The sequence below is a fragment of the Protopterus annectens genome, chromosome 1.part1 (genome assembly GCF_019279795.1).
Source record: "Protopterus annectens isolate FY-2018-M chromosome 1.part1, PAN1.0, whole genome shotgun sequence".
Taxonomy (NCBI): Eukaryota; Metazoa; Chordata; order Ceratodontiformes; family Protopteridae; genus Protopterus; species Protopterus annectens.
In genome coordinates this window covers 1586052956-1586075619 of record NC_056726.1, presented here as the reverse complement: position 1 = coordinate 1586075619, position 22664 = coordinate 1586052956, and positions in this window count along the sequence as shown.

Below are 22664 nucleotides of genomic sequence, written 5' to 3'. Positions count from 1 at the left end.
GGACACCATCCACTTTCATGTTCACCTCCGATTCCTCATAGGTTCATAGGTTCATAGGTTCATACTAGGCTATCTGCCCTAGGGCATTTATAAGCCTAGCCAGAGTGTGTTTGGCTTTCGCCACCCATTTTAAATTAATTTTGCTATGCCCTTTTCCGAGGTTAGTATACTGTGCCTCTGTCTAACAGTAACACAGAAGTGATACCTGGGGTAAACCTACGATCTCCCATCCACTCATCAAGATTCCTCTTGAAGAGAGTCAATGAGGGACTCTGCCTAACCTGGACTGGGATTTTATTCCAGAGTGAAGGGAGCCTCTGAGTTATGAATCTGTCCCTCCAGCATGTCCTATTTATTTCAGTGCTGAGGTTCAAGTCTCTCAAGCGCGTAGCTTGATGGGATTTGGATTTTCTGAGGTGCAGCATGTCCATTAATTCTGGGTTGGACATGGCTTTATATGTCAGGCACAGATCGCTTCTGAGCAGGCGGTATGCCACTAAGTAGAGCTGGAGTTTCTTTAACCGGGCAGCATATGGCATCTGTTTGAGCCCTATGATCCTCTTGGTGAGGTACTTTTGGGGTCTTTCCAGTTGCTGCAGGTGTCTGGTAAGGTACATCCCAAAAGGGGCATTGTACTCAATTATGGGCCCGATGAGGGATGAGTAAAGAGGCACGATGACCTCCCCTGATCTAGATGTGAATCCCTTCATGATTAGGTGGGCTATATAAAATGTTTTTCTAACCACTTTGGCCATGTGGTTGTCAATTGAGAGATTGCTATCAACTTGGGTTCCCAGGTCCCTAATTACTTCTTCTGTACTTAATGGATTACCATCTATGTGGTAATTTGTGGGCACTTTTTTTCCCCAAAGGGGATGACTATACACTTTTTGGCGTTTAGCTTGAGGCCATGGCTCTGGCACCAGTTGTCTGTTTCTATGAGGTCTTTTTGGAGGATGCTTGTGTCGGCTGGAGAGTCGATTATGGCACCCAGTTTGCAGTCATCTGCGAACTTAGTCAGCCACAGTCCTTCCGTTTTGGCCTGTACCTCCGAGAAATATATACCGAACAAGAGAGGTCCCAGGACTGAGCCTTGGGGGACGCCACTTGTAACTGGTTTGGAGTCTGACATGGCTCTAGCAATTCTAACCATGTGGGTTCTGTCCTTGAGCCAGTTTGCAACCCATCTAGTGACATAGGGGTTTATATTTAAGCTGGTGAGCTTATCTATAATGCCCGAGTGGGGTATTGTATCAAAGGCTTTTGCGAGGTCCAGGTAGGCTGTGTGGACCACCTTTCCCTCGTCAATGGCCTTGGTGACTGTTTCAAAGAAATCAACCAGGTTTTTCCTATATCATTATTGATCATCTCTATGATAATTAATTCCACAGCTTTGCATATGAGACTAGTGAGACTTATGGGTCTGTAGTTTCCAGGGTACAGAGATGGCCTACCTTTGTGCACAGGAATGACTGTTGCTGTTTTCCATTCATGAGGCACAAGGCCTGTTTAGAGGATAGAGTTAATTAGCAATTTCAGATGGCCTGATATGTCATATTTCATACTATTTAGACGGCATCATCGGATATTGTCTGGGCCCACTGATGCAGTGTTCTTGGCCTTAGGGAGACAGCATTGAGGACCTGTTCCCCTGTGATAGTAGAGGGAGTTATATTTGATGGTATTTCCTGAGGGGAGGTTAAGGCAGGAAGAGATAATGTTAGACATGAATTTGTCTGCCAGTAGGTTGGGCTCTTTTGGCTCAGTATAGGTGGCTGTATTAACAATGAGCTCTGCACAGAAGTGTGTATTGTCTTCGAGATTATGGATATAGCTAAAAAATGCCTTGTGGTTGTCCTTTGTCTGGAAGGCCACATTTAATGGAAATTTGGATTTGGTAGACTTTACTTGTCCTCTGAGTTGATTTTTTCGTTTGATGAAAGTGCTTTTATCCTGCTGGGTGTTGCCCTTCATAATGTTTACCATGATTATCTTCCTTCTGTTTATTGATATTGTGATTCTATTGGGGGGGGCTTGTTTACTGAGTTGCTTCTGTTGTTCCCTTGGTGGGTACAGCTGCCTCTATACAGCTGTTAAGATGTTTGTGTAAGGTATCTGTGAACAGTTTCATGCAGGCAGCAGTGTTCTCTGGGTTTATGGGGGTGTGAAATTTTGCCAAGTTATACTTAATAGTAGGAAGTTAGCCTTAGAGTATTTTCTGAATATTCCAGAGTCAGCTGGGGTTCTGGGTTTTACTTTTACTTCAAAGGAGACTGTTTTGTATTCTGACTGTATCAGACTAGATATTACACTGGAGGTATGCAGCACTCTACCATATTATCGATGACCAGATCTAGTATGTGTGTGTCCCTGGTCAGTGTATAGACAATCTTCTCCAGGGAGTTTGTGCTTACAAAACCCAAGAATCTCTGTGCCTGCATGTTTGGTGTTGTATATGATTCCCAGTTAAAAGTGTGGTAATTAAAGTCACCCTTAAAGATGGTATGGGTTGGATGGCGAGTGTTTACAATAAGCTTACCTATATGTTATCGGTTTCCTGAGCCATACAGGGGTACATATAGCTTGGAAGGAATTTGGTGATTTGAACATGGAGAAGCTCAAGTGCATTGCCCTGTTTGACCAGCCATGAGATATATTTATTTTTGATGTAAATCAAGATACCTGTACCTGTAGTCCCTGTCTGTGAAGTAGCGGATCTAAATATATGGAAGGCATTATAGCCTTGCACTGCTGATGTACTCTCCATGGCTTTAAACCACGTGTCGGTGGCTGCAGACACATCATCATTCTTCCAGGTGAGGCAAGCTTGAAGAAAGTAGAGTTTCTTGTTTAGACTCCTAGAACTGAGCAATAATACCTGTAGATGTTCTTGGTTTTGATTTGCTATGTCAGAAGTACTTTCAGTTTGGCATTGCCTAGAAAAGACACAATAGGGGAAATAATGTTTTAACTAATATCCAAAAACCTAGATGGGAGAGGTGCAGACCACCCTGGCAAAGCAGTGTGGTCTATTAACCATCTATTGACCATCTCTTTCCATGCTGACAGATATTGCACTCCCATAGAATGACACCAGAATTTAATACAATTAGTAAAGTCATTCATCTTGTGTTTATATTCTGCCATCATCCTTGGAGAATATAAAATGCAGTTTAGTGCAAGGCTCATACTAGCCTGAGACACATTCTGAGAACTCCATGAAGTCTATTTTCATATAGTCTATGGTCCTCTTTGGGAGGTTGACTGGTGTGGCTGGGTATGATCCAAACTGTCTTAAATGACCATATTGTTCTACTTCAGTTTTTCATAGGATCATAGGAAGTTACTAGGCTAATGACCCTAGAGCCTTTATAAGCCTAGCCAAGTTCTACCATTTTTTCCATGATCAGCACCTAATACCTGTGTCCAAGAGGGACACAGGTGGAACCCCTCAGGTGAATTTACAGTTACCCATCCAATTGTCCAGATTGTGTTTGAAGAGTGCCAATGAGGTGCTTTGTTTGACATGAAATGGGACTCTGCTCCAAAGGTGTGATAACTACAGAGAGACAAATCTGTCCCTCCAGCAGGTTCTATTAATGTCACATACCAGGTTAAGATCTTTAGAGTGAGTAACCTGCATACCATTTGACTTGCGGATATGCAGCATTTCCAATAAAGCCTGGTCAGACATTGCCTTATATGCAAGGCAGAGATCGCCTCTCAGTAGTTTGTATGAAACAGAATAAAGTGACAGTGATTTCAAATGATCCTCATAGAAGAGATGCTGAAGACCTTGAATTTTCCTTGTGAGGAACCCTTGTGGTTTCTCATGCTGAAGTTTTCCATGACTGTTTGTTTATGTGACTCACGTTGCTGGTACAGATCAAAATGTCCATGCCATGAGTTCAGCTAGTGACCTGTACACCTTCATCCTTCATTGTCTGTTTGCTGCTAGGCATTGCCTTGCTCATGTATTCTTGCATTCGTGTATTCTCGATTACTGATCAGAATGCTGCTGAGTGTATGTGCACACTCACTTCCTCAATCATGTGTTTTCTCATGTAAAATCCTTTGTTTACACTGTTTGCGTAGAGATGGCCGTACAGTTAATTAACCTGATGTGGCCACAAGCCTATGCTGTAGGCCTGAGGTAAGGCTCCTCATCATACAATTAGCCTTGCCTTCATTTGTATTTCATTAACATGTTATGCTACTTGCCCCCCTAACACAATTGATCTTTTTAGCTTGTGTGCAATGTGGACACAATGTGACTGAATCTCTGGGCACATGTTTTCAACAACTATTTACATATTCTTTATTGTATTGTAGAATAATATCAGTTATTTAGCACACACACAGGTATGAGGATTTTTAGTGGCAATGTGAGAGACTTGGCTTCAATCCCAACTTAAACGTTTACTGCTTTTTCACATGCCTATACAGGTTTCAAAAATATTCACACTACACTCGTGTCTATTTGCAATGACAAAGTCATATTCTTAAATAAAGTAAAAATTAACAGTTTTCACGAGCCTATCCATCTAAGTTATCACCAAAAAAATGTTCTTTTATGTCATTTGGAAAAATCAGGAGTGGGTTTTGTTTATCACCATGCCTGGACAACTATGACAGTTTTGTAATATTTTATACACATTTTTGTTTCTGCCTCTCACTCTCTGTTTGTCTCATACACAGACAAATGGAAGTTTTACACTTCTGACTTTAGAGACTACAATAAATGAATGACTCATGCGCCTCCTGCTGGATGTTGGATGTATAGCTCTAAAAGTATCTCCAGAGGCTTTGCCGTAGTTTTTCTTACATGCCAAAAACATACTGCATCTCATGTATTCAATTTCTTCATTAATGCATAATGCAACAGGAGGTAATGAGTGAAAAACAAAAACTTTGAAAACTCAAGTGGAACAAATATGTTTTACAATATAAAAATTATATCTCTAAAAAGCCTATATGATTAAAGCTCAAAAGGCATTTCAACCACTTCTGCTGAACAGTTTTCTATTGTTATTTTGCTAGGATTGTGAAGTATTATTTCACAAATATGCTGAGTGCTTGTGTATTGTGGATAATGCATAAGTTAGTCTAGGTAAAAATAGTATTTAAGGACAATAATATCTAACCACTGATAGCGTACTCACTTTTCTTTAAACGCTGCCTGTGCATATCGATATTACATCAGACCACTATTATTACATGCCTGTTATCCATTTGTCTGTCTATCTATCTATATATCTGCTTATCTATTCTGACTCCTTTAACTGTTGTATTTTATATTTTTTATTATGCAGACTATTTTATTTTGAGTACTATTTTCTGGAATAGCTGATATTAATGGTATTCTTCTAGACTGGAATATTCAAATTGAATATGCTTAGTTTATTACAGTCTGCACACAACAAAATATGTGTCCTGTGTAATTTTAATGATTACTAGACCACAATAATACATCACCGTGCTTCAGAGACTTCTAGTAAATATCCAGATATTTGTTTTTTGAAAGATAGTTTTGGACAGCTTAGAATCATGCCCTTGAGCACAAAAATCCAATCATATTCAATTACAATCTTCAGATGTGAGGTAGCATGACTTCCTGTCACAACAAGATAAACTAAAGTGATGAAAATAACAGTTTTGCTACTTGTATGCATCAGTAAACAGCTAATTGAAATGGGCTGCAATTTTGTCTGTCAGTAATGAGAGCAATTATTATCATATCTAAGAGGTAGGAGGCTCTGATTTTCATACGCATTTCTAGCAGAAAATGTTCTCTCTCAGATGATGTCCAGAGTGCATATTTTCTACATTAACACAACTATAACCAAATTATTCTGAAATTTTCACATTTATTTGTAAAAGTACTGTGCTCTGGAATAAAATTTAATGAGTATGTAAAATGTTGTGAGTGAACATGTAAGCTCAACTGAATTATGAATTCAAATATAAGAACTACTCTTTCGCATACAAACACTTCAAATGAAAGTTTTAGATGATGAAAACTGCATCTTGTATGAATATACATTTGCTAACCATTTAATACCACTGGACACAAGTATCATCTTTTAGGTATGACCCTGGATCACTGGATAAGTAACTTGCTCAGAGGCATACAGTAAACAAACAGGTAGAAGGAATAACGACCCTGTACCTTAAACCTCTGTACTATCAGATGTATCATGAAGATGTCTACAGAAAAATAAAATAGTGTAATATAATATAATATAATATAATATAATATAATATAATATAATATAATATGATATAATATAATGTAATATAATATAATATAATGTAATATAACATAATATGAATGCCATCATCCTGGAATTTCTTGTAGTCCATTAAACGGAGAAGCTATTAAAGGCACTTGCAGACTTAATATGCCATAAGATGCTTTTGCTTTGTGTATATTATACTCATGTACAAAACAAAAATAAAAAGACATGTATTGTTCTTGTGTGTGATCATTGTGGCTGCCTGTTTTATTACAATGTTGGTGAGATAACACCTTCAGTATTTTTTAATGTATGATAATACCCCCTGCAAAGACTGATCTTAGGATTCTCCCCAACCAAATCATGCTACACTAGGCAAACAGGATTTCATCAACAAGTGACAGAAGCCAAGCAAATGGAAACTAGAATAAAAAAAAACATTCAATTGGTGAAAGGTAAAGCAGCAACAGATGCACATAAAACGAAAGATGAAGTAAAGCATAGCTAATAGTGAAAATAATATAACATGCTATTAAACATTTCGTTTGGAGGGTACCTTATTGGTGAGAAAGCATTTATTAGCAATGCAGAGACACACCAAAACAGATGGACACAAATATACCCCTATATTCACACTTGTGTACAGAGACATATGCACATAAACAGGCGCACAAACAAACACACAAACACACATTATCATTTGCAAGATAATTTCCAGTAGGTGTAGTACACATACAAAAACAGTGACTTTGGCTATGAATCTATAGGACAAAATGTGCTAAGATCAGTTTAGAAAAGAAATGCAATGTATAGTTAAATCACCACCAAAACTATAATAAAACAGGCAGCCACAATGATCGTATACAAGAACAATACATGTCTTTTTATTTCTGTTTTATGCATCAGTATGATTACTTCCTATGACTATATACAAAATGTTAGCAATGCAGGTGCTCGTTATGACACACCTGTCTCCTGCACACATAGGCATTATAATCCCTTATCCTGTCTACCTTAAAGCATCTGTAGTGCATTGAGCACAGTGATTACGCTGCAACATATAGAGCAAGTCAAATCAGTTAAGCATTTCTATAGTACAAGACTCAGTCTTAACAAATGTTAAGCACCCCTTGCTTAATTGTTATGGTTGGATCTCATGTTAAGCAGTCAAATCTGCCAATATTGACCAGCAAATGACAGTGGCAGAATAAAAACAAATTTGTTTCTGCCTGCTACGTGTGCTGGTCATGTGTATCTGACTTATAAATTTAGAAAGTTATAGAATAATAGATTTTGTGTTAGCCTGCATTTTCTAAAGAATGCAAAGTCTGAAACTCAAATGTATGTCATTATTTAGTGACATGAGTCCTCAGTGCTTTGTCAGAAAACCACAGATTTTATGAGAAACAAACCAAATATATGAGAGAAGTGAGAGGCATGGCAAGGTGAATGTAAACATAAGAGAGATTTTATCCTGTCTTCCTGACAGTGCTCACTAAGTGCTTTACATCTTTTTTCCTGTAACTAGTTGTACAAGGAGCAGACAAATCTCCATGTAACGAATTATGATCAGGCCTCCAATCATGTCTGAAACATGAATGCCACGACTCACCTCAGACATAGCTCTTGAGGTGAATTTCTTGGCATTCATGCCTCAAAACACTTAATATGCAGGTTATGATTGATCAAACCCATTACTTCCACTTTACCTATACCTCTAACTTGTTATACAGTCAAACCTTCCTACTTCTGACTTCACATATATTCCCTCCTATTCCTTCATCAATCAGCAGTCTAGTTTTCCTTCCATTTCTCCTTACTACATTTACTACATAACATCAGATGTCTTCCTATCCTCTCTATAGCTCTCTCATTCTTCGCATTATATGGTCTCTATACATTTCTCTCTAGTCACACATGACATGCAGTCTCTATTCATAATCAGCAACTCATTGATGCAGAAACACAGTTTAATGTGGGTCTATTCTCCTCTCTAATCTGACATACACCACACACATTTTCTACTCATAATACACAGATCTTCTTTCCTTTTACTCCAAAACACACATTTCCTTTTGGTGCATTGAGCATTTATATGAATTTTTGTTTTGTGTTCTAATTCCACTCACCATTTTTTACCTAAAGTTACAAGATAATATGTTTTTCAGCTGTTTCAAAAAATGTCACTACAAAATAACTTTTTTCCAAGTCCAGCATTTATTTATAGTTACACATAGGATGCTCTAATAAGTTGACATTCTCAGTACTTTTCATTTGTTGTAGATAACGTGAATTTTTGGATCAGGTGTTATGGGAATCTGTAAGATGTGGCAGCTGTTCTAGTATGTATCATGAACATACCACTAATGGAGCTTTTGTCAAATCAATGTTAGAGGTGATAGCAGTATAAAGAAGTTATTACAATATAAAGAAGCCATCTTTATAATTAAGTTTAAAACACTGGTACCCAATACATTAAATCTTGATATGGAATGGAAAGCCTTACTAAATTGATTAATTCATTGTCTTAATTTATTTGCTGTTTTTTAATTGTTCCTTTTGTTTAACTGCCTTTTTCGTGTTTGAATTTTATTCCCATTGAAGTTCTATTAACTGAGGTGCAAGGACATTATGCTTTAATAACATTTTTTCTTCCAGTTGTCATTGTCATATATAATTCTTCTTTGTTAGTGTGGCTTATATGAAGTTCTGTCGGTGTTCAAATTCTACTTATCACACATTACGTAAAGTTTGAAGATAATATTTCAATAACTATTACTACAAAATAACTTTTTTCAATGTCCTGCACAGATTTATAGTTATACATGTCTAACATGTTCTAATGTGCTGACATTTTCATTTCTTCATTTGGTGTATATTTATATATGTTATTGTGGAGCTCTTTACTATGGCTAGGCTTGTACATATGGCTAGGCTTTTACAGGCCCTAGGGCCGATAGCCTAGTACCAACCTATGAAACTATGAACCTATGAAAAGGTGCAAATTGTCCAGTGACACTATCCTAGCCAACAAATGGAAATAGATCCATACATATGTGCATAAATAAATACACAAACAAACAAATAAAAAATACAGCGGTGCATACTTTCTGTAAGAACTACTTAATTTGTGTCACACTTGCTGATAAACTGAACATGCTGAATATGTACAGTACATTCCAAGGAAGTGTGTACTCAACCTGCAGTTTGTAAAATCTTGGGATAGGAAAAGAGTGTTGTTAATTTTTCTGTAGTGGGTATTCTTAATGCATTCTTAATGGAGCCCAGTATTATTATGCCAAAGCTCTAAACTATTAAATACCATGCAATCATCCTCATATTTAGCTACAAGTCCACATCCATTATTAGTGATGTATGCTGGCCAAACAGGTAAAATATCTGTGCTATGTGAGATTAGTATAAGTTATTCTACAAAAAAGATACACTGCCAGTGACTCAAATTAAGAAAATTTCCAAAGGAAGTGATAATACAGTCATACTACCTCTGAATGACATATTCTATTTAAACAGCCACTGCAGTCCTTAACAGGTCTTCTTACTCCTTTGACTCTTCCAACAGTCAGTCTTCTTATTACTTTGGCTGTTCCAGCAATCCATCTTCTTATTACTTTAGCTGTTCCAACAGTCTGTCATCTTTTTGGCTCTTCCAACAGTCCATCTTCTTATTCCTTTGGCTGTTATAACAGTCCGTCTTTTTATTCCTTTGGCTGTTCCAACAATCCATCTTGTTATTGCTTTTGCTATTCCAACAATCCATCTTCTTATTACTTTGGCTGTTCCAACAATCCATCTTCTTATTACTTTGGCTGTTCCAACAGTCTGTCTTTTTATTCCTTTGGCTGTTCCAACAATCCATCTTCTTATTCCTTTGGCTGTTCTTACAGTCCATCTTCTTATTTCTTTGGCTGTTCCAACAGTCCATCATCTTATTCCTTTGCTGTTCTAACAGTCCATCTTTTTACTCCTTTTGCTGTTCCAGCAATCCATCTTCTTATTTCTTTGGCTGTTCCAACAGTCCTTCTTCTTATTACTTTGGCTGTTCCAACAATCCCTCTTCTTATTCTTTGGCTGTTCCAACAGTCCATCTTCTTATTTTTTTGGCTGTTCCAACAGTCCATCTTCTTATTCCTTTGGCTGTTCCAACAGTCCGTCTTCTTATTCCTTTGGCTGTTCCAACAGTCCTTCTTCTTATTACTTTGGATGTTCCAACAATCCATCTTCTTATTCCTTTGGCTGTTCCAACAGTCCTTCTTATTATTTTGGCTGTTCCAACAATCTATCTTCTTATTCTTTTGGCTGTTCCAACAGTTCATTTTCTTATTCCTTTGGCTGTTCCAACAGTCCATCTTCTTATTATTTTGGCTGTTCCAACAGTCCGTCTTCTTATTTTGGCTGTTCCAACAATCTATCTTCTTATTCTTTTGGCTGTTCCAACAGTTCATTTTCTTATTCCTTTGGCTGTTCCAACAGTCCGTCTTCTTATTACTTTGGCTGTTCCAACAGCCCATCTTCTTATTACTTTGGCTGTTCCAACAGCCCATCTTCTTATTACTTTGGCTGTTCCAACAGCCCATCTTCTTATTACTTTGGCTGTTCTAACAGCCCATCTTCTTATTACATTGGCTGTTCCAACATTCTGTCTTCTTATTACTTTGACTGTTCCAACAGTCCATCTTCTTATTCCTTTGGCTGCTCTAACAGTCCATCTTCTTATTACTTTGGCTGCTCCAACAGTCCATCATCTTATTCTTTTGGCTGTTCTAACAGTCCATCTTTTTACTCCTTTTGCTGTTCCAACAATCCATCTTATTATTACTTTTGGTATTTCAACAGTCCATCTTCTTATTCCTTTGTCTGTTCCAACAGTCCTTCTTCTTATTACTTTGGCTGTCCCAACAGTCTGTCTTCTTATTTTGGCTGTTTTAACAATCTATCTTCTTATTCTTTTGGCTGTTCCAACAGTCCATTTTCTTATTCCTTTGGTTGTTCCAACAGTCTGCCTTCTTATTACTTTGGCTGTTCCAACAGTCCATCTTCTTATTACTTAGGCTGTTCCAAAAGTCCTTCTTCTTATTACTTTGGCTGTTCCAACAGTCCGTCATCTTATTCCTTTGGCTGTTCCTACAGAACATCTTCTTATTACTTTGGCTGTTCCAGCAGTCCATCTTCTTATTACTTTGGCTCTTACAACAGTTTGTCTTCTTATTTCTTTGGCTGTTCCAACAGTACATTTTCTTATTACTTTGGCTGTTCCAGCACTCCTTCTTCTTATTACTTTAGCTGTTCCAACAGTCCATCTTCTGATTACTTAGGCTGTTCCAAAAGTCCTTCTTCTTATTACTTTGGCTGTTCCAACAGTCCGTCATCTTATTCCTTTGGCTGTTCCTACAGAACATCTTCTTATTACTTTGGCTGTTCCAGCAGTCCATCTTCTTATTACTTTGGCTCTTACAACAGTTTGTCTTCTTATTTCTTTGGCTGTTCCAACAGTACATTTTCTTATTACTTTGGCTGTTCCAGCACTCCTTCTTCTTATTACTTTAGCTGTTCCAACAGTCCATCTTCTGATTACTTTGGCTATTCCAACAGATCATCTTCTTAGTTCTTTGGCTGTTCCAACAGTCCGTCTTCTTATTAGTTTGGCTGTTCCAACAGTCCATCTTCTTATTACTTTGGCTGTTCCAAAACTCCTTCTTTTTATTACTTTGGCTGTTCCAACAGTCCATCTTCTTATTCCTTTGGCTGTTCCAACACTCCTTCTTCTTATTCCATTGGCTGTTCCAACAGTCCTACTTCTTATTACTTTGGCTGTCCCAACAGTCTATCTTCTTATTCCTTTGGCTGTTCCTACAGAACATCTTCTTATTACTTTGGCTGTTCCAGCAGTCCATCTTCTTATTACTTTGGCTCTTACAACAGTTTGTCTTCTTATTTCTTTGGCTGTTCCAACAGTACATTTTCTTATTACTTTGGCTGTTCCAGCACTCCTTCTTCTTATTACTTTAGCTGTTCCAACAGTCCATCTTCTGATTACTTTGGCTATTCCAACAGATCATCTTCTTAGTTCTTTGGCTGTTCCAACAGTCCGTCTTCTTATTAGTTTGGCTGTTCCAACAGTCCATCTTCTTATTACTTTGGCTGTTCCAAAACTCCTTCTTTTTATTACTTTGGCTGTTCCAACAGTCCATCTTCTTATTCCTTTGGCTGTTCCAACACTCCTTCTTCTTATTCCATTGGCTGTTCCAACAGTCCTACTTCTTATTACTTTGGCTGTCCCAACAGTCTATCTTCTTATTCCTTTGGCTCTAACAACAGTTCATCTTCTTATTACTTTGACTGTTCCATGAGTCCTTCTTGTTATTACTTTGGCTGTCCAAACAGTCCATCTTCTTGTTCCTTTAGCTCTTACAAAAGTTCATCTTCTTATTCATTTGGCTGTTCTAACACTCCTTCTTCTTATTCCTTTGGCTGTTCCAACAGTCCAGCTTCTTATTTCTTTTGCTGTCCCAACAGTCCATCTTCTTGTGTTTAAGCATCAGCGTCAGTGATAACAATGTGCATTGGTGAGGCTTTTAATATCCATTTCCTGCACAATGAGACTGTTAATTTCATGATGGCAGTTTCTGCAAGTACAATTACCAGTAAGTAAATTCACAGAAAACTACTGTCAGCGCTAAAGGATTGCACACATTCCCTACTGCTGTGTAGCTGTTGCACTGAATAGTACAAGGTTAGGAATGTGGAGATACAGGGAAAGACCACCTGCTAAAGAGTAGGTGATTTTACTACTTGAAATCCCTTCAGCATGTCAAAATTATGTTCCCCTTATATACCAAATAAAAGTTCAAATCAATTCTGTGCACAGATACAGTAGATGAAGAGGACATGACACAGATGTTTTTTCCACTGTGGAGGAGATGATGTAATCTTGTAGTTGGGATTATGCCTGCCTTTTATTTCATTCCTTAGACATTATATGAGTTAATAACACAGATCTGACACTAAACATCTGGTGCTGCATGGCTGATACAGGTTGTAAATAATTTAAAATGACCTGCTTCAGTTAGATGTTCAAGCAAATGAAACTAATTACTAAATGTGGTTGCCAGTATGTGGTAGCACATCAGAATTTACTAGTATACTGATCTCTCTACACTTTCTGATTTAAGGGTATGTATACTTCTCTCTTCTGTGATTAATCAGTGTTAAAATTAGTTTGAATTTTCATTGTGTGCAGTTTAATATTTAAACATGTATACGTCTCTCTAGTCTTCTTTAGAATACTCCACTGTCAATATAAGCCAGAATTTTGAAAAGTGCCCAGATCATACCACTGAAGTCCTCACAACTTTGCCTTGCATCTTGCTCTGCTCTGTTATAACACTAATAATTACAGTCACTAATGCCACTTATGAGTGTTGTACAATTTATATTGTTCAGAAAATGTACAGTGATGCAGATGCTGCTGTGTTCTTAACATTTTATGTGAATTACAGCAATATTAGTGGTACATTGCTTTTGCTATGGTGGACAGGGTCCTGGGTTCAAGTCATGCAAGGGCTGTGTATTTGTGGCTCAGATGGCTTAGTGGTACATAAAATTGCTCCTGATGTTGGGTCTTTGTCCTCCATTATTTTTGGCTTATTTCCAAAAAATTGGCAGTTATAACTAGGGATAAGAAGCAGTTTTCGTCCTGTGAGCAAGCTCTATCTATTATAGAAGGCACTTTTATAGTCATATTAATTGCTAGTCACTCTAAAGAATAGTAAAGGACATTCCCTTTCTTCTCTTCTGGAAAATCTATGATTCATAATGTGTTCATATGGTCTTTGGTCTCTATGTCATCTAACTTACTAACTCATATTCGTGACTTTGCCTTTAAGTCCCAAACTTCCTGTGTATGCAATGTAACCAAGGCATGTGAGTGCACCATTTCCTGATGTATCTGATTAATATTTTCCTTCAAAGGCCAAAGATTATTCCCATGATTTGATGTAGTAATTTTAACTTGCTAATATCAGCAAAAAAAAAAAAAAAAAACTTGCGACATCACAGTAAGACATTTCTAAGTAGAATGGACTGAGGTTATATAATCCAAAGAGCATAGAAATAATGATGACCATCTTCTTTACAGTGCAAAAAAGGCAAGTACTTTTGTCTAGTGGTGCAGCAGTAGCATTGTCGCCTTACAGCAAGAGCTTCTCCGGTTCGACTCTTGGCTTGAGTGCCTTCTGTGCGGAGTCTACATGTCCTCCCTGCATTTGTGTGTGTTTCCTCTGGGTGCTCTGGTTTTCTCCCATGTTCAAACACTTGCATCTGGAGCATTTCTCCCTGGGCCTCCTCTGAAAATTGGCTACGTTCAAAGTTAGACTTTTCAGGTCAACAAATGTTAAATAAATAAAGAATAAAGTAAAATGAATACTGAAAAATGTAAATAGGCATTTACCAGAGCTCTGTTAAAATGAACCAGGAACAATGAGAGAAGTTCTTCTATATGTTGAAAAATCCAAGTATTTATTATACTGTTAAAACGTTAGCGTTCGATTTAAAAATGTATATAAGATATACGTTTTCAGCAAAATAAGTCTCTCGCCTTCCTCAGACAAACAGATGGTGGGTAATAATTTGCCCATAACTAATGCATTAAGAATCTCTAGTTCTTACAATCCTCCTCTCCACTCTACTTTGCACACGTTTGAAAAAATGTGCAAAGTTGATTTCTGGGCCATCAAGAACAATGTGACACATAGACGTCATAAATACATCAATAATATCACCTTTTTGGAACAGGATTTCATTAATTTAATGAAAGAATGTAACATCAGGGTAATGAAACCAGATAAAGGGGGAGGTCTTGTATTTATGGATCACTGCACCTATGTTGACTATATGTTCAAACATCTAGAAACTCCCTCTTATAGGCAGGTGACATTGAACGAGGTCAACGTAGCATATAGTAAGATTAGGGAAACTTTAAATGATTTATTCCTAGAAGGTTCCATTGATATGGATACCCATAAATATTTATCAATGGCAGCACCTAGAATTCCAGCCTTTTTTGGCACTCCTAAACTGCATAAAAGGCTGCATGCCCCACCATTTAGACCTATAGTGGATGGGAGAGGATCGATCACATATGCATGTGCCAAATATATTGATTCTGTTCTCAAACCATTAATTATAAGTGAGGCCCAAATATGTAAGGACTCATGGAGCTTCCTGGATAGTTTAAGTAAGCAAGCTTTTTTAAAGGATGTCCTTTTCTTGACAATCGATGTCAAAGATCTGTATACAGTCATCCCCCAAACTACAGGGGTGAATTGGGTGAGAGAATTTATGTTAAGAAAAGGAAGTAATCATAACAGCATAAACTTAATAGAGACGCTACTTGAGCTTGTTTTGGCCAATAACTTTTTATGTTTGAGAACCAATTTTTTGTACAAACTTCAGGTGTGGCAATGGGTTCTCCATGCAGAGGCTCATTTGCCAATGCAGTTATGGCATTTTGGGAGACGAACATGCTCTTCAAAGATGAGTGGTTTCAAAAATATGTCACTTGGTACACTAGGTACCAGGATGACATATTTTGTATGTGGACAGGTAATAGGGAACTTATTCCTACATTTATTAATAGAATTTCACAATACACTGACTTTTTAGAGTTTACATACAGTATATGTGACATTCAAGTAAATTATTTGGATGTATTATTGATCAAGGATAGTAATAACAGTAGGTATAAGAGCCTAATTTACAGGAAGCCCACTTACTCGAACTCTTTTCTTCATTTTACCAGCAGCCATCCCTTTCATCAAAAGAAAGCGGTAATCAAAGGACAGTTGGTTAGGGCTGCCCGTATGATCACAGACTTACACAATTTCCATTCTGAATGTTTAACACTCATGAGCATGTTCGTTCATAGAGGGTACCCATCTAGCCTAATTTTTAAACTCATAAATGAGGTCACTAGCAAGCAAGAGCAAGGTTACTTCATTCCCCTTTTAGGGGATCATTCTTCAGGGCAGATAACTACCTCCCAGGAAGATAACCTAGAAACAACTGACACGCTGGATACTGTTCTAGGGACTAAATCAGAATATACTATCAGTTTCCTACACACTTTCTCTTTAGATCACCAGCTAATCAAGGAAGTGTTATTTAAAAACTGGGACTTAATTAGAACAGATCAGTGTATAGCTAGACGTTTAAATAATGGCCCAAAAATAACATATAGGAGAGGAAATAACTTGAAAAGTATTTTACAAAACAAGATAAAGAAGCAGCATTCTAACAAACCACATGGCATGTTTAAATGTGGCACATGTGCCCAGTGCCGACATGTCAAGATCTATAGCCACATTAGTCTCAACAATATTGTTTATAAGATTAACAACCATTACAATTGCCAAACTAAAGGCATCATTTATGCTGCTAAGTGTAATTTCTGTAAAGCCTTCTACATAGGCAAGACTGAACGTAGATTCAAATCTAGAATCTACGAGCATCAGTATGCCATTAGTAGGAAGGATAGTACTAATGCTTTAGCTAGGCATATTATGGAGTATGGTGATCACTCCTTCAGTTACATAATATTAGAACATAGGGAACCTGATATTAGAGGTGGAGCCTGGCAAATCCTCCTGGAGATGGATGAGCTTTCATGGCAAATCAAAACGAGGGCACACATCTTTCCTGGTATAAATGATGTTACATCAATCAAGTGTATTTTGAAGTGGCTGGCTCTTAATAGGTAACCACTCATCTAGTCTGCAGTAAGGAAGGGTAATATGCACCACATTCAACATTTCTTTTTATTTTCATTTATTTATTATTCATTTATTCTTTATCATTATTCATTATTTATTATTCATTATTTATTTTTTATTCGTAATTTTAGATGATATTAGTATTTGCACTTTATACAAGATCATTGTTAAACAACAGCATAAGCATAAGAAACTATGTGCTTTTGTGCTTTAAATTTGTGTCAAGTTGAGCAAGACTGGTAAAAGCATTTTCTTGTTTAAGGTTGTCATGGTGAAAACTTAATTAGGTAATGCACTATATGCTGATTGGTTATCAATTTTTAAACCATGTATAAATGCTAGAATAGTAACTAGTATCTGTTTGTCTGAGGAAGGCGAGATACTTATTTTGCTGAAAGCGTATATCTTATATACATTTTTAAATCGAACGCTAACGTTTTAACATTATAATAAATACTTGGATTTTTCAACATACAGAAGAACTTCTCTCATTGTTCCTGGTTCGTTTTAATAGTTTTTTGCTTGTTTGTTTGGTGAAGTGGTTCGTAGTCTCATCATTTACCATACCTCCCTACTATAATAACCATCATATAAATTACATCATTCACCTATTGTTAGTGAAAATGAAATTAAACTTCACCAGAGAAGCAGGCGTGTGATAGAAAGGCTTCATTAGTTGCATGCAGGCTTTCTAATAATGTAGATGTCATGATTAGTATTTAAATAGCAATGGGTCTATAGGATGTATATGTATATTAATCAGGATGTTGTTCAGGCAAAATGATTGTAGTGTTAATGTTCCACAAATTAGGAATAGAAAGTAGTAGTAAGTGAGTATTAGTTATTGATTAGTTCAATAATAAAATTAATCTTTGTTACGAAATGATGCATACATTTTAGGTGTTGTTATTTCCAAAAACGTTATTTCCTCTTTTTAATATTTATTCATGTTTTTGTTTGTGTAGTGTAGATTCCTAATGTAAAGTTTAATTTCAGATGACAGATATGCCTACTGAAATTAAATGTAGGGTTTGGATAAATATTCATGGCAATGGCTGCATTAAATATCAATAATTGATATTTTCTAAAGTGAATCATGGAACAGTATTAACTCATTAAAATAAGCACAAAGGATTTAAATTTATTGTTATGAACAATAGTTTATTTGATTAAATGTTAAGTAAACATTAATCAAAATTAATATTAATCATTTACTTTAAGCTTTATGAGGTGTTAGAGCTTTATATGCTTTTTTTCAATTGTAATAGTTCTTAGGTTTCAATGCCTTCAAAGCTATGTTTTATAATCTACAATGATTTGTTCTTAAACTTGGAAAAATTATATTTGGTATTACATAGATAATGTTTCTGTAGACTATAAATCCTAAATCTACTAAAAATAATAATATTTTATTTCCGATTTAGCGATATATAGATACATTCAAGCCAATTTTATTTTATCAATTATATAAAAAAATACTTCATGTTTGGTAAAATGAAGATTTCTCCATAGCTGTAGAGTATTATATATTATGGTATATAAGGAAATATTTTGGATGTGGTAGTCTGCAAATACTAATGAATTATTTGTAGAGTATTTTATATTTTATTTTTAATTGTCAATTAATAATCCATTAGTATATTTTACTGTGACTAGAGTAGACATGACAGCAATACTGCAGGCAATCCTGAATTAAACAAGTGTCAACTAAATGTAATTCCTCAGTCTTATATCAAGGAGATTGTTAGTAATAAGAGATAATTGCATTTTTAGTAGAAATATTACTATGGGAAAGTATACAGTTAATGTCCCTTGTATGACAAGAGTATCCTGTTTATAACTGTGTAATGATTAACCTGTTTTAGTCCTCACTCTAAGATCAAGTAAGTATTTTACACAACCATATTTTACCCTTGATAGAATACTTAACTAGTGTCACTGAAGGATGGAGTATACTAGAGCATATATTTCAAAACTATAAAAAAGAGATACAAAAATGTTTCAAAATAGACGCACAATCTGCAACCCTGGATTTCACAATACCCAACAATATTCAAGCTAGTGATAAATACACTTAGCTCTGTTGAAAGTTATATATAAAATGTGTAGCTTCTTAACCATAATTGCAGCAAGGTCATCTACTAATTTAGTCAGTTACACAACCACACAAAATGGCATAAAAAATCATCTCAAAGTTGAAGACCAAAAAATTTCTTCTGTATTCTGAAACTATAGCAAGATGCTTGCTAGAAATGTAAAAAGCAGCTTGTAATGGTTAACTAACAATACATTGTCTACCTCAGTACTTCAACTGTAACTGAAAATGCAGTATCAGAAGTCATTTATGAAGACGCAATACCAATATAGTTTCAAAAAACAATTATGGCACTTCAGCTCAAAACCATCAGCACCTGCTATTGTTTTTTCCACCAAAAGCTTGCACTTGGCACAGCTGCACTCTTTACCCATTCTAGTTACAGCTCTTTTCTTAACCACTGAGGCCAAACGTACTATTGCTGTATATGTATCCTCCACAGATTACAATCTGGCCCCTCCTATTAATAACACTTCACTTATGGATATTTTAACATGGGTAGCACAGTGGTGCAGTGGTTAGCATTGTTGCCTCACAGCAGGAGGTTCTCTAGTTCAATTCTCGGCTGGGGCACCTTCTGTGCTGAGTCGGCTTGTCCTCCCTGCATTTGTGTGGTCTTCCTCCAAGTGCTGTGGTTTCCTTCCACATTTCAAAGATGTGCATCTGGCCCATTTCTCCCCAGGCGTCCACTGAAAATGGACTCTGTTCCAGTCAGAGTTTCCTGTTAAATAAATAAAAAATAAATAAACTTTACACAAACTACACCTTTCATTAAATCAGCTGAGAACAAAATGGTTTCAGAAACTTAGTCAGCAGTCGGGATCACCATTGTACTACCATAAACTCAAACAAATGACTACCACAGCAACAGTCATACTTCTGCTCAGCACATTTTCTTACAAAGTAATAAATGATGTCCACTGTCCACCACTTCTCAGCAGTTTGCAAGTAAGAAATCAAAGCTATATTCACAGAAAGAGCAATGGTATTCAGTTGTACAGAACTCCTTTCACAATTCCCTTGTGTGAAAGCACATTCTCTAAATAGTACCAGACATCTGGAATTATGTCCCTGAGAATATTAGATAGTTATACAAAGTACTAACTTTCAAGAAAAACTCTCAGAGACCATCTAGTCAAAAAGAATAGATGAAACTGCTATAGGTCATTGGTTAATGCACTGGTGCAGTGATGAGGTTACATCTTATTTACCTTTGACTTAATAGGACAGCAGAGTCTATCTTAGACTTGTAATGTTTTTGTTTTCTTAATAACCTTTCTTAGCTGCCAGCTAGATTTGGGGAAAGTTTATACATCTCATTATCAGGATGTAGAATTTAGTATGCTAACTGTGGATATTTATACATTATCTCTGCAAGTCTTTCATTAAGGATATATTAAGCACATGTAAAGGATAAATGCTACCTTTGATTGCAGTTCCCCAGTTGTTGTGAAATGTTTATTACTTAAAGTACTTACTTTGTGTTTATCAGTGGACTGTACTGCATTGACTATACACTGAGTTATTGATATGCATAAGCATCAAAACACTGGTGATTGATACCAACATTTTGAAAATCAACAGAGCAAAAAATCTGCATCATCATCATCATCAAAAAAAAAAAATTGCAAAATTGAAAACAAACATTTTTCTTTTGTTGTCTGTTATTTTGTGGTCTTTTATCTGTAACCCAAATCCTAATTTCAGGCAAACTTTATATGAATCATGATATAGTAAAGGGTTGTAGTTAGACTTAGAGACAGGGTTAGGGTTAATATGCATTAGTAAGGATAGACAAGATAGCACAATCCATTATGTACAGCCTTACAAATGTGCCATAATCCTAAAACATAACCCTGCTCCTAACCCTGTCTCCAAACATACACCTTACCTTGGAAACATTTCTTTCCATAAGACTACTATTACATAAAACAATCAGACACACGCTCCATATATCAGCACATGTGAACAACACTAAATCTATCCCCTTACCTAGCCCTTATGCTAATCCTAACCTGAAAATATTCACACATGCACTTTTACCCCCTAATCTTGAAATGTTTGGTATAAACAAACATTTCAGCTTTAAAATACCAAACCCACATTTAGATTTATAGATTTATAGGTAGGTACTAGGCTATTGGCCCTGAGGCCTATATAAGCCTAGCCAAAAAAGATCCTTGGCTTTCGCAACCCAAGAAAGTTATTTTCCTGCTCCCCTGTCTAGCAAAGCCACAGAAGTGATCCCTGGGGTGAATTTCCTATTTCCCATCCAATTGTTGAGATTTTTCTTAAAGAAGGCTAATGAGGAGCTTTGCTTGACATGAATGGGTAGTCTGTTCCAGAGCATGGGAAGTCTCTGGGACAGGAATCTATCCCTCTAGCATGTTCTGTTTATTGTGGTGGCAAGGTTTAGGTTCCTGGATCGTGTGGCTTGGAGGGATTGGGGTTTCTTAAAGTGTAACATGTCCAACAGATCTGGGTTTGACATGGCTTTTTATGTTAGGCAGAGGTCGGCTCTGAGTAGGCGATAAGCGATGGAATAGAGCTGGAGTTTTTTGAGATGGTCTGATTATGGCATCTGTTTGAGGCTGGTTATCCTCTTAGTGAGGTATTTTTGTGGTCTTTCTAGTTGTTGTAGATGTCTTGAGAGGTACATGCCAAACAGGGCATTGTACTCTATAATGGGTCTGATGAGGGATGAGTAGAGAGGAACAATGACCTCTTTTTTTCTGGAGGTGAGCCACTTTGTGATGAGGTGTGCCACATAGAAAGATTTCCTTACTACTGTGGCAATGTGATTATCAAAGGAGAGTCTACTGTCCACCTGTGTCCCAAGGTCTCTTATCACACTTTTGGTGTTTAGTAGGCTACCTCCTATGTGGTAGTTCATGGGTACAGTGTTTTTCCCAAAGGGGATGACAATGCACTTCTTGGGATTGAGCTTGAGGCCACTACTTTGACACCAAGCATCAGTCTCAGTGAAGCCCCTTTGTAGAATGTCAACATCATTAGGCAATTCTATTATGGCACCTAGTTTGCAGTCTGTGAACTTCTTTAGCCAACGACCCGCTGTATTAGCCTGGACTTCTGAGAAGTAGATGCCAAACAGGAGAGGACTCCGGACTGAGCCCTATGGTACTCCACTTCTCACTGGTCTGAAGTTGGATTTGGAGTTGGCTGCTTTCACTGTGTGAGTTCTGTCAGTGAGCCAGTTGGCCACCCATCTTGTGACATAGGGATTTATGCTCACTCTAGTGAGTTTATCTATAATTCCAAAGTGGGGGATGGTGTTGAAAGCCCTGGCGAGGTCAAGATAGGCTGTGTGCACCACCTTACCTATATCCACACCTCTGTCGACTGCATCAAAGTCAATCAGGCTTAGGAGACATGACCTACCTTTTCCCAACCCAAACTGAGTGGGGTCCAGAGTTTGGAGGTTACCTATGTCCTTGTTTATAAGCACCAAGATGAAACGTTCCATGGTCTTGCAGACCAGGCTCGTCAGGCTAATGGGGTGGTAGTTCCTGGGGTCCATGGTGGCAC